Raw genomic sequence first — 14,881 nt, forward strand, 5'->3', positions numbered from 1 at the left:
AAGAACATACAGACAATCAGAATGTTAAACCAGACACTGGTTTAACATGACTGCATACCTTGCACATCCAGGATGCCTCCTATCCATCACACGTCAATCATGACAGGATTACCACTGAACCAAAGAATGGAACACCAGGACAAGAACCAGAGAGCAACCAGAGGGAAGGAGGAGGCCCCCGCCACAAGCCGGTAACTCTTTGTTATCTCTTTGAGCTTATGCTGCACTCTGCCTACGTTTCCACTATGAAATACGTTTGAAAGCCAATGTTCCATGGAAGCAGTTTTGTAAAAATTTGAGACCGTAGTGTCCCCCACAACTGCGTTCTTCCTAAATCAACCCCAGTAGGGGCGAACACACAGAGGCTTCACCGAGAAAGCATTAATCCAGCATGTGAAATTGCAATCTCTTCCAGCACACACCGCTCTCTCAGAAAGCATGTGTCTGCATACACCTGTCTGCTTGCCTCTTGTCACTGCGGCGTCACGCCACTTCTCCAACACGTGTCTTTAGATTTTTATTTTTACCTACACCTTCCATTCGTGTGACCAGTGCCTCTTCTCCAAGCCCTGTCCTTCAGACTGGTGCAGGAAGCTGTTCAGTCCTTAAAGAACTTAAACACTTGTGGGACGCCCACAATGACCTCGTGCTGCTCTTTAAAAGGCAAGCATACGGATGCTTACCAAGCATTTTCTGAGAAATGAGTGTAAATTGCCGGAAACGGTGTGTAAATTAAAAGGAACTGCCTCTTCTAATTAGCCACACAGGAAATGGAATGAGTCTGGAAAACAAAAGTATAATATATGAGGAAATATCAATTGGAATAATGTAAATAATGGGGTTTTCACTGTGCTTTCTTAGTTACTTAGGGAGCTTCGATGGTCATTAAGGGAGGAAGCGCTTATCAAACTCTAGAAAGATCCTCCAAAGCAACTGCTCTGTATGTCAGACTACCTTCAGGAAAGACCCATAATTAATTGCATGATTTTTGCAAGACATAATGAGCTTGGCTGAGTTCCCCTCCCCCTTCTATGCCAACCACATCTAGGCCAAGGCCAGGATTTCCGGCAGAAAGTTCTCCCTACGCTGCTCATGTCTGACAGAGGACTTCTCGCTCACCAGCCTGATGCTTCTCGCTCTTCCCTTCTGAAATGGACAGAAGACATGAGCCTTACGTACTGGAGTGCAAATTACTACTCTCTGGTGTTCTTGCATGCCTCCCAGGGTTTATCCAACTTCCTTTCAGCCTCTCCTACCTTTTGACGTAGTTAGTCTCTCAACATGAACCAGATCGAATAGATAGAGACAGACAGAAGCAGGCAGAGAGACGGTAGAGATAGAAATGCAATAAACTCGGTGGTTAATTACATGAATGAAAATACAACATAGACCTCCAAGTAGTGATGAACTGCATAAGCTTTAATTGATGCTCAGGCTCAGCTACAAAGCTTTTTTTAATTTAAAATTTAAATATACTTTAATAAGTTAAAATGTATCTTAATTTAAATAAATTTAGAGTTGATTTTAATAAATTAAGGTGTAAATTTAAACAAAATTTTAGTCTATACAGTTCTAATATGTATTTTTTGCTATGAAAACCTGATGGTTACTTACCCTGATGGCCTGTGCCTTCGTGTGTGGTAAAGAAGTTAAACAGGTACATTAGTTGGATTTCCATGACTAGAACAAAATATCTGAGGAAATTGCTTTCACCAAAAGGAAAGGGTTACGTAGCTCACAGCTTTATGGCTTCACAGTGCAAGGTTTGGTGTCCCTGTTGGCTCCACCCCGGTAGCGTCGTTCTTGCTGGCCAAGTCCTGAGGCAGTGCCAGGCATCACATGGCAAGAGTTCGAGGTAGCACTTTGACCCATGAGGGCTCCATTCTAATGAGCCAATGCAATCCAGTTACCTCCCACAGACCCCAGCTCTGAACACCACGGGACAGTTTCCACCCTTCCAACACCATGAGACTTTGAAATTCCAACCTTTCATCTAGGGGCCTTCCAGTGACACTCAGAATAAATCCAAACACTACTCTGGTGTCCCAGCGAAGTAACAGTGATGAAACCCGGACACTCTGAACAGCCCTGCTTCCCAAGTTCTCCCAGCCCAGATTCCTCCTGATGCCCAGATGCCAAATGAACCAACTTCCAAACAGAGCAGAAAACAACCAAGCAACAGGTGTACTATCTCTGCGTCCATAGCAGCTCTGCCCAACTGCCAACCTACAGCTCCTGCCTCACTTTCTGGTCTTCTTATCTCCCAGGAGCGGTCCCCCAGTGTGCTCACCCTGAAAGGGGCCTCCCCGGCTCTGTGCCCTGGGTCCCTCCCTCTACTGCTGGTCTGTTCTGTGAAGCAACTTTTTCCAACTTCACAGAGCCGCTACCTAAACAGTCCAAAAAACAAGCCTGCCACTCTAGAAATGCTCCCAGTCCACACACATAAACTGTGTATTTTTTAAAACTAAGCAGTTCAGAACATCACAATGGGACAGCACACTCTAGAAATTTTTTCAATCTTTCAGCCAACACATGGTCAACGATGAAGACCTGAGTGCCCCAAACCCCTCTGGTCTTGTCCCTGGGTCTTGCGAGGGGCTGCCAAGCACAGGCGACTGGATCCTTGGGCTTAGCCGTGCCTCCAAGGAAGAAGTAGTGACATTTGTTTCTACACAAACAAAGAAAACAAATCACTTCTTCCTCATTCTTGTCTCTGGCCATCAAGGATATCCTTCTTTCTAATTACGCGGGCTACTGCGATCATGGCCATCATTTTCACTATTTACTATTATGGGCATTTAGAGGCTCATAAAAATGTGAGGTTCCTCCATGCTTAAGCAGCACAAGAGATAAATCAGGGCACTGGCTGCTGGAAGAGACCTGCCTGGGAACAGCTGGATTGCTCTCTTGACTAAATATTTACAAAAGGCATGATTATATCACTGAGTGACACTGCACATATCACAATTTATCAATCATCTTGTTTAACACCAGTCCCCACAGGAAGGGCTGCATTCCCACTTAACAATAAGAATCTACTGTATGCTAATTAATTTACTTATTTTCACTTAAGATTATTTCAGACACGTACTTCTTTGTGCTTCTGTAACAACCCGCTTCACACCGAGTCCAAACAAATGTGTTGTAGACATAAAAAGGCCGACAGCAACCAAGGCAGACTATCCATCCGGGCTCAACTGCAGTCATCTGGAGGGGCAGACAGACATGTGAAGGTGGAGTCCTGGGACCTGGCTGCAGGTGATGCTGCTAATTCTTGGGAATATGAGAAAAAGGAAGTGACAGCAGGCAGTAGCTCCCTTGGGCTTGGGTAAGAATCCTGCTAACCTGTTGTGATTTAGCACACAGCAGTCGCTGCAAGCCAGGCCTGTTGTTATCATTCAGAGCACAGCTCAATCCAGTAACAGGTTTTAGTGGAAGGCACTCAAAACATCACACCCGTCCTTGGTGCCCTTCAACCCCATGCAAAGAGCTGGATGGACCCAGGCTACTCCACACCACCACAAGTAGCACAGACATGGATACACACAAGGCCAGCTAGGAGAGGAATGTTCTTGAAAGAGAACTCTGCTGTCCACGTAGGCATAGCATAGGCATTGAACTTTCAACACCTCCACATAGATCAGAATGTGCAGGTAGCAAAACCAAAACATGTGACAACACTTCCAATAGAACTTGATGGTGAGCTTTCTCTACAAATCCCAACAACACATAGTGAGGATGGGGAAAGACCCCAAGTTCTAATCCCTAAGTGCTGTTGGCATCAGGGAGGGAAAAGGCACAGGGCAACCCAGGGAGTATAAGAACCCCAGAAAGCCATGAGGTGTCTCCTGGACAGTGTACAGAACCTAGACCAAGAGGACTTGCATCCTTGCATCCGAAGAAGGCCTCAGGACTTCAAGCTCTCAAGGGGCTCCCACCATCCAGCTCTTCTACCCTCTCCAACTTCACTGGCCACATCTGCCTACTAGGAGATGCCATCAGAAATGCAAGTCCAACCACCAGGATAGGACAACAGAGAAATCAGAGCTGATGCTGTGGCACATCAGGTTAAGCCTCTAGTTGTGGTGATGGCATCCCATCAGCGCACCAGTTCAAGTCCTGATTGCTCCACTTGCAATCCAGCTACTAACTATGGCTTGGGAAATGTATTGGAAGATGACTCAGGTCTTAGGCCCCTGCACCTACCTGAGAGACTCTGAAGAATCTCCCAGCCGCTGGCTTTGGACCAACTCAGTTACAGTTGGTACAGCCATTTGTGGAGTTAAGCAATGGATGAAAGTTCTCTCTGTTTCTCCTTCTCTCACTGTATCTCTACCTTTCAAGTAAAAATAAGTAAATCTTCAAAAAATAGTTCAGAAAAGAAAGGAGAAAACTTATATAAAAAACATTTTACAAATAAAATTAAAATATAAGCATGAGAGCTGACAGACACAACAAATATAGTGTTTTCTGAAGGTGAAAAGAAATAAATTGTTAATATATCTATTTTATTTAGTTGAAAGGCAGAAAGAGACAAACATCCACTGGTCCATTTCCCCACGTATCTGGAATAGGTGGAGCTGGGCCAAGCCAAAGCCAGAAGCCAGGAACTTCATCTGGATCTCCCACATAGGGACCAGGGCCATCTTCTTCTGCTTCGAAGAGTGTACCTTAGAAAGAAACTGGGAGCAGAATCAGGATAAAAATGAAGCCATTCTGATGTGTGACGCGAGCATCCCAAGGGGCCTCTTCTGTGTCACATGCCTGTATTGAGAAAAAATAAGGATTTAAAAATATTTGAGATATCAAATACTGGAGAGAATCAAATAACAAATGTGTAACTGTAGTCCCTGAAAAAAAAAAACAATTAAAGGAAGAAAGCAGAAAAAAACAATGCAGTTAAAACTCAAAAAGTTTTCTTCCAAATTAAGGAAAAAATATATGAAAATCAGATATTGAAAGATTTTCTATAAATTTCAGAATTCTAATCCAGAATGATCAAGACCAAGATACATTCTGATAAACTTACTGGGCTTTAAAGCAAGAGGTCATTTATTGATTTAAGTATTGATTTAAGTTTTCCCAAAATCACTAAATATCAACTCCACCACTAAAAGAAAACAGAGAAAAGTATTTAAAATTGAAGGAAGATCTTTTCAAACTCAGGCTGCTTCTGATGAAAAGCTTATAGGTTAGTTATTATTCCCTCATCAAAATGAATACAGTATCTGGTTTTCTCTTTTTATGTGAAAGCTCCAAATATTTTTAGTAAATTTTATTTATTTTCATTTAATTTGAAATGCAGAGAGATATCAACAGACAGAGGGGATCTTCCATCTGCTAATTCACTTTGCAGCAGCAAGGCTGGACCAGGCCAAAGGCCAGAAGCCTGGAGCCCCATGTGGGTCTCACACACGGGTAGCAGTTGCCCAACCATTTAGCCATCGCTTGATGCCTCCAAGGATGTGGGCTAACAGGAAGCTGGAACAGAAGCTGAACCAAAACTCAAACCACACACTGCAGAGTGGGATATGAGCATCCCAAAAGGCCTGCTAACCACTGCACAAAAACACCGCGCTTGTTTTAGTCATTTCTTTTTTGTTGGTTTGTTGGTTTGTTTTAGTAATTATTTTAAATTATTTCCAGCAATCAAAACTGGTAGTTGGACTATGAGTACTGCTATTCCTGGATTTTCACATATATAGAAAATAGGATACGGCGAATTAAAGATGATGGGATGTTCTCACATTATCACCTCCTGCATTTTTCTTGCTGTGGAATAAGGCAAGTGTCAGATTAGCCTACCTCGGTCAACTGTTGCAAAGAGGCCTTTACTGGGAGGAATTCCAGTCTCGGACCTTTTCTCTGCACAACAGAGAGGCAGAGAGAAATCAGGGAGCCACGGGGAGGAAAAGGCATGGATGGAAAAGGTGCACGAAGAAACGCCAGGAGGCTTTTATACCCCTCCAACTCGGAACCCGAAACGGTGCCCTCAGGTTCTTATTAGGTGAGGAATGCGGGCCAGGCGTGTCATTGGTCTGCCGGGGTTCCAGTTCCCTGGTGATGTGCCAGTTCCACACCGCCTCTTCCGCATCAGGTGCAACGCAAACTCCACCCACCTCCGGAGCAGCAGTAACCGTCATTCTGGCATCTTGGCAATAGGAAAGGGGGCGACAAAGTGGATCTGGCTATGTCCTGCTGAAGCCGGGCTTTGTCCCAAAGTGAGGTTTGGAAGGGGCTCTGTGGGTACCGGAGTATAGGGGTGGAGTAGCATCTGACTGATGGCCACTCGCAAGACCTTCCTCATACCTGAGCGGATGAATCTGAGGAAACAGGGCGCAAACATGAGGAGCAGGCAAATAGCAAATAGAGGTCCCACTAGGAGGCCAATCAGGCATATAGGGAAGATTGCCACCATTCGAAAGGAAAGGGGATATTTTGAGTGTGTTTGTTTTTCAGTTCCTCCCAGAGTTGTTGGAGGTTGTTGACACTTTCCCTCACTAGGCTGGATTCATTGATGTAGAAGCAGCACTCCTCCTGTAGGGAGAGGCAGCTTCCTCCTTTATCAACAGTCAAAAGATCCAGCGCCTGACGATTTCGGAGGGCCACTTGTGCCAGGGAGATGATGTGCCATTGGAGGGAATAGATGGATGTGGCTGAGGCCCCGAGCCTACTGTAGTCAATCTTCCAGGTCCCATGAGGCAATGATGCCATGGGACAAGGCTCCACTTCCCACTCCAGCAGCTACAAGAGAAGAGGCAAGGAATGACAGGAATATCACCCTTTGTTGATGGTGAAATGACATGGCTGGAGGTAGTTGCAAAGTGAGAAATTCCGCCTCACTATACAGCATGAGCTGGGGAACTAAAGAAGCTGGGATACAGGGCAGAGACACAGAGGTATTCAAATGCTTAGTCAAGGTACCATTGCACCAGAAAAAAACGACCAGAGGAGCATAGAGAGTCAGTGACAGCCACAGTGGTGTTGCACCAGAAACCTGCGACACTCAGCCCTCTATTGAAGTACCTGATGTTTCTTCCTCAGTCCTTCCGTTCCTTGCCAAAACAGGACATGACTGAGTTGTCCTTGTAGCAGACAGACACAATCTGAGAATCAGGGTCATTCACCAGCGGAAGGGGAAGAAGGAAGAATGGGGCTGCAGAGGGTATAGAGGAGGTATTACAGGGCCTGTTACAGGGACAGTGGTTAGAGCAGGTCGCTGCAGTGAGATGCGTAAAAACAATCTGAAATATTACCTGCTGTGGTGTGGTTGAGCATACCTGCTCCCTGTCGAACGAGAGAGGGCCACGAAAAGGGGTCACCAGTGCTTTCCTGGGATGCCACCTGCTGCTGAAGGTTTTGTTCTATTTGGTCTTCCAGTTGGTGCATAGTCAGCAGGGCAGTGTTTACAAAAGACAGGAAGATTGTGATGGTCATCCAAGGGGAGTAATAAACTGCACCTCTGACCACCTGTGCCCACCCGGGTCATGGATATTAATGAACAGCATATCACAGTTATCTGTAGTGCACATATGCCTATCCCAGCGTTGGTTATTGGGATCCATTATAAAAATGTGCCTTCAACAAGAGTAATGCGGACATCCCCCCACGTATCCTCCCACTTACAACAGTAGTCATGGAAATGGTTGTAAGCGAAACAGATCACCATGGGCGGGGGGTCACTTACCCATTTCCCCCTTGGCTGTATTTCTTTGGCCCTGACCCACAGGCTGTATTCCATGGGATTTTGATGGAGACCGGGGCCTGGCATCCATGGGATGCATGGTCTCCAACTCCCAGTAACTGAGTCTGTCCCTTACCCCTGGTGCTCCATGTTCCTTGAAGTTGGAGTTGCCATATGGAGTGCTGGTCAGTTCCCTGTAAGTAGGGGACAAGGAGGATAGAGGGAAGGATAGAATAGAGGCCAGCAAGAAAGCCCAAGACATGTTGGCCCCAGGGGTAGGGAAGCCCATTGGCCTGAGCCAGGGACCAACTTGAGGTGCAAGACATGATGTCAGGCAGAATGTCCTGGTAACTTTCCTGTTGTGATGTGATCCAGATCACCATGAGATCCCATCCGCTTAAGTTTCAGAAACACTGGCTGCAATTCCTTTAGGAGGAGAGGGTCGTTTCCTGATGACTGGGGTGGTAGGGAGTGTGGAGCTTTCAGGAGATGTTCAGAGCTTCCAAACCCATCTAATAGCTCACTCCCCAATTGGCCGCAACAGCTGGAACTGAGCCAATCCAAAGCCAGGAGCCAGGAGTATCTTCTGGGTCTCCCACGCAGATGCAGGGTCCCAAGGCTTTGGGCCGTCCTCAAGTGCTTTCCCAGACCACAGGCAGGAGCTGGATGGGAAGCAGGGCTGCCAGGATTAGAACCGATGCCCATATGGGATCCCAGCATGTTCAAGACGAGGACTTTAGCTGTTAGGCTATCACACCAGGCCCAGGACCCAACATTTTAAAATTGGCCAATAGATACCCTAAGAGAGTCTGGGGTCGTAAGTTCAGGATCCCACAATGCCCATTCTGTCCTTAATGAGTGCCTCATGACTAGTTCAGATATGAGGAAGGCGTCCAGCTTGGAATGTGAACTAGGTGGGAACCCTGTTCACAGTATTGAAAGGCAGGTCAGTGGAAGAGACATCGCTCATATCACTGGGGGCAAAGGCCCCTGGAGGCCAACGGCTGGAAGTATGAACTTCTGAACAGCTGGACATGGACTAAATGGCTAGCTCTGTCCACTGGAAAAGTCAAAAAAGAATGCAGACTCCAACAACAACAGGTGCTACTGACTCGTGCATTGTTGAATGGAAAACTCATTTCTTATTCTTACCAAGGAAGAGGAGCTTCTTGGGGAAGAAGCAGGGAAAGAACTGCAAAGATAAGCAGATGACCATGGTGCATCCTGACAATGGCAAGAAGCTTCACTGTGCATGGAAACTGCCCTGAACTGACGCCCAACATCTATCTTGAAGTCCATGACCTTATGGTGATCATTTTAAGTTAGCACCTCATGAAGATGACACAGAACCAATGCATTATCTCAAAAAAAAATCAATAAAAGGGAATACTCCGGCACTTGTCCTGCTCTTCCTGTGTGAACTACTGCTCTGGGTAACCAACAGCAGCTGATGGAAAACTCCTACTTACACAATGATTCCAGGTAAGAATAAATTCCACAAGACGTAGGAAGAAAACATCACCACTTTGCAACACTACACATATCAGTATTGTTGGATGCCAAAAATATTAAAGTACAATAGGCTCCAGTTGGAAACGACCTTCACAGACTCACCAAAGAGACCAAACCCAAGTCTGATTCCACCCAAGATCTCAGCTGCTAATTTGCCGGCAATCCAGAGGAAAGGACGTGTGTCCAAATGACCCAGGCGTGCCTAAGCATCCAGCATCTTGAACAGCTCCTCAACAAATAACTGTAAGGGACAGAAAAGGGACAGAGGGCAATCTAAAGACTGAAACACATGTCAAAGAAATGGTACCTAGAAGTGGATGAGGGCGGCCTTGTGGTGTAGCAGGTAAAACTTAGGACCCTGATACTTCACTTGCAAATCTAGCTGTCTGCTAACCGCCTGAGAAAAGCAGCAGAAAAAGGGCCAGGTGTTTGAGCCTCTACTTGCATATAGAAGACCGGAATGAAGTTTCGGGCTCCTGGCTTCCGTGTGGCGCAGCCTTGGCCCTTGTAGCCATCTCAACAGTGAGTCAGTGTTTGTGTGTATCTCTCTTCTCTGTGACTCTGAATTTGAAATAAACAAATCAATGTAAAAGAAAGAAAGAAAGAAAGAGAAAGAAAGAAAGAAACGAACGAACAAGGCAGGCATGACTTGAACTGATGCACAGAGATGTCTCCACCAACAGCTTTACCCGTAAGCCAAACACCCACCCACCGAAGTTGTGCTTATCAACGGCACGGTATTTCTCTTTGTTCACCTTACAAAACTCCACTCAGACACATGTTAGCTTTTATGTGGATTTCTATGTCTGCTTTAAAGGAACCAATAATCCCAGAAAAGAAAAGGTATAAATGCACTTACTGTGTAAGGAATAATGGCCTTACATACAGATCTAGATACAAGGCCTGATTTGCCACCAAAAAAAAAAACAAAGGGCACTTGACCTCTCAGGGTGAGCTCCTCCTTTGCAAGACATGCTAACAGGACCTGACGGTTCCAGCTACCAACAGGCACTCAAGAAATGGCTTCACTGTTTTTTCCTTTTCTTTCCAAATGTTGCCTGAAAGACTTAGTGTAACTGCAAGTGTGCAGGGAAAGTTAGTAAAGGACTCAGGAAGGTCAGGAGAGGAGACGCGAGTGGGATTCATGTTTGCATTTTCTGTAGGTTCTTGCAATCTGTGTATTACACCACTGAGGTTGGTTGCTCCTTTTTGTAATTTTTCAATTAGGTTCAAACATAAACATTTAAAAAGCAATGGGAAAATAATCAAGGACTGAGCAAGCCAAGCAGGCAGCAGCAGGACATACAGGTGAGTGACATAAGTGTGTGGACCCATGCCACCCACAGGGGAGACCTAGAACAAGCACCTAGCTCCTGGCTTCTGTCTGACCCAGCCCTGATTGTGAAAGCCATCTGGGAATGAACCAGCAGAACCAGTATCTCTCTTCTAACTCTTCCAAACACATAATTTTTTAAAAGAAGAACCATCTTTTTTTATATAATATCCTTCCTGACAATTCCTATATCCTGTAAATAGCAACCAATAAAGTTCATACACAGGGTCAGAATAAAAGGACCAGAACCAAACATTGACCTCCTGGAAGCCAGTGAGTGGCAAGGGAAACACAGCTAGCGAATCTGCCACTCCGATGCTCCCAGCTTCCTTCCTGTCCAGGCCAGCCCAGGGAGCGATGCAGGGAAGCTCATGTGTCCTTGGCTCTGCACCCAGCTCCCAGAGCATCCAGCTCAAAGCCTGGCGAGAAAGGCCCACTCCTGCCTCCCTGAGCCCTGGTGGCTTCAGATTTCCTGTCCCAGAGAAGGCCTGGGCCCCTGGGAAGAGGCCCATGACCTCAGCCACTGTGGGCCAGCTGACTTTTAAACTCATTCTAGCAAAAGAAAAAAGAACCGCCATCCCTGCCGTGCCAGGAGTGTAACTCTGGCACGCAGACTGCTTATTCTCAGATAACTAACATAAAAGGAGCAGAACCTAAGAAGCACTACTGCAAATGCAATAGCTTCTTCCTGGGTCTTTAAACTGCCCAACTTCATTTCCATGAGAAAATCCTGAGGCTAGCGCAGGCATCTTCCCAGGCTCTCACTACTTGTCACCACCAACAGAGATTTTAAAATATTCAGCTGACATGATATTCCTACACTGACAGTACTCACACAAAAAGGTGCTTCCCCATGTCTCTGTGTGTGTGTGTCAATTTTAATGACATTATTTTAAACTCACATCATGGCAGCAAAGTGTTGGTTTGCAGACTTGTGTGTAACAGGTTGTTCTCTCTTTGCCCATCCGGACTACGCTGCTAAGCAATCGTCGCTAGCACTGTCTCTCTCAACTCTGAAATCACAGTTTAGTGTTATTCTCAGCCACCCTGCACTTGGTCATTTCTCACCATAGTCACTTCAGAATGCTCTTGGTTTGTTGCGCTCCATCTCTGCCAGCCTCCCCTGGTCAGCACCCCAGCCCAAAGGGTCACTTGGTGCTGTCACTCTCACTGCTCCCCTGGCCCAGCGGAAAGAAAGCAAAGGGGGCTCCCCTCCTCAGGCCTCAAGTTCTCGCAGGCCTATCCTCTTGAATTCCCAAGGGGAAAGCTGGCAGTAAGGGACGCATGGCTTCCCATGAGCAATCCCTTCTAAAACTGGCAAAAAGAAGACAGGCACAAAAGGCCCAGTGCCACCTCTGCCTGTGCCTGTCCCTGAAGGGCTGTGAGCCTGGAGAGAGGGGCTTCATCTCTGGTTGCTGTTCATTCCTGGGTGGGCTGGGCCCTCATGGTTCCTGCCTGCTGGGAGACCGGACGAAGGCTCTGGAGCTCCAAGACACATCCTCCTGGGTGTGCTGTACTGCATCTGCACCTCGCTCTCCATGCCAAGCCAGCTCCACTGCCACCAGCAGCACTGCCAAGTTACCTCACAGGAGAGGGATATTTGGAACCTTGTTTGGACTGGGCTTCTGCCCAAAGTCCAAACAAACCGCCCCCCCCCCAGGGTGGTACGCCATCCCGTGTGAGCCTTTCAGCATCCCTGGAGTGGCAGGCTTTGTTTCCTCACTGCCTGGGATCAACTCCAGGCCGACTTCAGTGGATAAGCTCTAGAACAAGCCAACAAGCTGCTGAATTACAATGATGCCCACCTCAGCTCTCTACTCCTTGACAATTTTACACTAGATTAATGAACTATATCCAACTGAAAACTCAAAACTAAATATATTCATTAGCAATCTAAAAATAGATGCCTCCCTATGTGAATTTTAAAGCCTATAGGCTCTTTTTCCAGTGTTGATTGTCTTAGTTTTGCTATAATAAAAAAACAAGGAAAATAATATTTTAAGGTTAATCACTTTGAACAATTAGTATAAATAATCACATACTGATAATTTCTGCAATTTAATTCCTGTGTAACGTTTTGGTGAGCCAAAGTCCTAAGCTGACTAGGAGTTTTGTTTCCTTCCCATTTCACTCACAGACGTGAACACGTGACACTAATCGTGTCCTTACCCTTCTACACCCATGGTCACACAGACACCGTTCCCTATTGGCCTTGATTTTAATGGTCAGCCAAGAGAGAAATGGCGTTCCTTTCCTTAAGGCTGTGCAGAAATGAAATTGGTCCGTGGAGGCGATGCCTGCATTCCTGCACTGACCGCTGCAACGTGTACAATAGCCAAGGTCCTGAATCGACCCAGGTATTCATCGGCGGACAAACGGGGGAAGGTAGTGCCGTATATTTACATGATGGAATAGCACTCAGTCACAAAAGAGCATGAAATTCTGTCGTGGGCTGCAACACGATGGACCAGGAGGGCAGCAAGTGAAGGAAAACTCGCTGAGCACAGAAAGGCAGGCATTTCTTGTTCTCTCACCCCTGGATGGGAGTTTGGAAAGTCGCTTTCATGGAAATACAGAGACAACAGTGGTCACTCCAGGCTAGGGAGGGTCACATGTCAGGGGGACAGAGCGCACAGCTACCAAACCACAAACACAGAGGAGGAATTACTGGTGGTTTTCTACAGCCCAGCAGGACAGCTACAGTCTTGAACCAATCAGTGTGTATTTCAAGTAACCAGAAGAGCTTAAGGTTTCCCAGCACATTGAAATGATAAATGCTTAAGAGATCGAAATGCTAATCACCTTGATTCAATCATCATGCATCTTACACATGTGTCAAATTATCATATAGTACCGCACAGACGTGGACAAATAGGTCTCATTAACAAAGAATGCCAAAACAAAAGACTGTGCTCAAGACGACAAGTGTTCTTTGAGCAGGCAAGGGGACGTGAAGGATGCTCCAGGTGCCTCAGAAACGCTGTCGCCTTCTGCGGGTTACAAGAGTTCATGATGCATTTTAAGGAGAATCAGAAGACAGGGAAGACTCCAAATATAAAGAAATGATAAGAAAATGAAATATGCGTCATTGTGATTTTATCAGCATACATACTACATGCATATGTTGAAATATCATATTATACCCCATAAATATGTACAAACGCAAAAATGTATAGGATCCTCATGGAATCTTTTCCTCAATAATACATTAAGATCACTTTTTAAAGTAACAGTGTCGTCTGGATTTCCCACACGCACACACGCACACACACTGGGCTTAATACAGTGTCCAACCCACAGTGGGTGTCCAACACTTCATTGTTGATGCTCCACTTGACAGAGGCAGTGCTCACAGAGGAGTCACTCCCCCCCATGCAAGCTGAATTAACACTGACAATCCAGCCTCCCCTAGAAGCAGCACAGAGTGAGTGGAGTCCAATTTTGGGCCTGTCCACAGAACCATAACCAAAGGCACTACACTGACACTGGAAGGTGACTTTGAGGGACCGCCCCCCTCTATGTGGCATGTGGGAAGTGCCCCTCAACCAGGAAAAGATGAGGGGAACCTGGAAGCAGCTACCTCCTCTCCCTACGCAAGGTAAGAGGACTCTGGCAACAGATGGAGTAGTGTCTGCAGAAGTCCTGGAAGGACACTCAAAACAGGAAGCAAGAGGCAATACTCCCACAGCAAGACTTTGGAGAAACCCACCAATGACCACCCAGACTGGGCCCCTCCTGAAGCCAAGCAGTAGGGAAAGTGTACCAAGTGTGTGTTTGCCTTAATGTTTGAGCCAACACTTGCAACTGAAGCCGTGGTCATCTGCTTCCGTCCAACTTGTAGCTGAAGTGATTTCTCAGGGATAAGACAGGATAAATAGATTCTTGGCAGGAAACATTCGATAATCCTTTCTCATTTTGGAGATATAAATGTCATGCTCAATATTGCTAAAAATGTTTCAGGATCCCAATACAATAAAAAACATACTCATATTTAATAACTCAGGTTTTATAAGTTAATAATTGCTAGATAAACATGATACTTTTTCATATCTAGTGCCAGACCACCCTATATCTGTTTTCAACAGAGAAATTTAAATATCAAAGGAATGAAATCCTAAAAAACTATTTTTAACGCAGCAAAACCATTTTCCCTAATTGATTAGGATTATATCCTCATAGTGTCCTGTATACCCAATACACTGTGTTCAGGGCAGGTGTTTGGCTAAGTGGCTTATACACAGCTTGGGCCATCCCTACCCCATCTCAGAATCCCTGTCTGCAAGTCGTGGATCCATTAGATTCCTGCTAGTATGCTGCCGATGGGGCAGCAGCTGACAGCGCCACCCACTTGG

This window comes from Ochotona curzoniae, unplaced genomic scaffold (genome assembly GCF_017591425.1).
Source record: "Ochotona curzoniae isolate NIBS_2020 unplaced genomic scaffold, NIBS_Ocur_1.0 scaffold_3890, whole genome shotgun sequence".
In the NCBI taxonomy this organism is placed as follows: domain Eukaryota; kingdom Metazoa; phylum Chordata; class Mammalia; order Lagomorpha; family Ochotonidae; genus Ochotona; species Ochotona curzoniae.